Raw genomic sequence first — 961 nt, forward strand, 5'->3', positions numbered from 1 at the left:
TGAGACTATTAGGGAGAAAATGAAATGAGAGACAGAGAGAGAGAGAGAGAGAGGCAGCGAGATGGAGAGAAGGTTATGTGCCCAGAAAGAAGTAATTGCACATCAGAAGCTGACAAAATGGTGTTTTGATACAGCAAAATTGGCAGCTGAAACTTTCTCTGCATACAGCTTGTACATACAGATAATCTGAGGATTCAGAGCCTCCGTGCTTCACACACTTCCAGCACTGGCGGTTAGAGGAAATGCTTTCTGAAATGATTGCCAATGTCATTGGCATCTAATGTCAGGATGGAGCAGAGAAGGCTGACCCAGCTGTTTCACCAGTCAGGAAACAGACACTTTCCACAATTAATCCTCAGCACAAATACAATCTCGTGCATTTGCAAAAGCTTTCCAAATTAGTCTGCAAAACAGAATGTGTATTTACATAAATGTATTACTAAATTATATGTTCAAAGACTACTGTTAGTTGGGAAAACACATGGGAAAATCCATCTACCATGTGGTCCAAATGAGTCCACATTGAAAAACTTGAAAATAAATAAAACTAAGAAATATTATGATGTTAAATGAGTCATTTTGAAGAATAAGAAAAGTTCTGCATTATTTACAACTAATCATATGTGACATTAAGCATGTGAACTTTGTATAAAAGGTCAGATTTTCTTGCTTTCATTCAAGCACAAGTTGCTCTATGGAACTGTCAGGATAAAAATGGAAATGTATTCATGCATGATTCATATTCAGACTAATATAAAAAAAGTAAATATATTCTAAGTGAATACTTGAAACTGTATAGGGCAGGGCTCTTGCTTGTCCTGCTGAGTTTAGCTTGAAATCTAACTAAATACAGGTGCATCTCAATAAATTAGAATGTCGTGGAAAAGTTCATTTATTTCAGTAATTCAACTCAAATTGTGAAACTCGTGTATTAAATAAATTCAGTGCACACAGACTGAAG

The sequence above is a fragment of the Sinocyclocheilus anshuiensis genome, unplaced genomic scaffold (genome assembly GCF_001515605.1).
Source record: "Sinocyclocheilus anshuiensis isolate Anshui unplaced genomic scaffold, SAMN03320099.WGS_v1.1 scaffold976, whole genome shotgun sequence".
NCBI lineage: Eukaryota > Metazoa > Chordata > Actinopteri > Cypriniformes > Cyprinidae > Sinocyclocheilus > Sinocyclocheilus anshuiensis.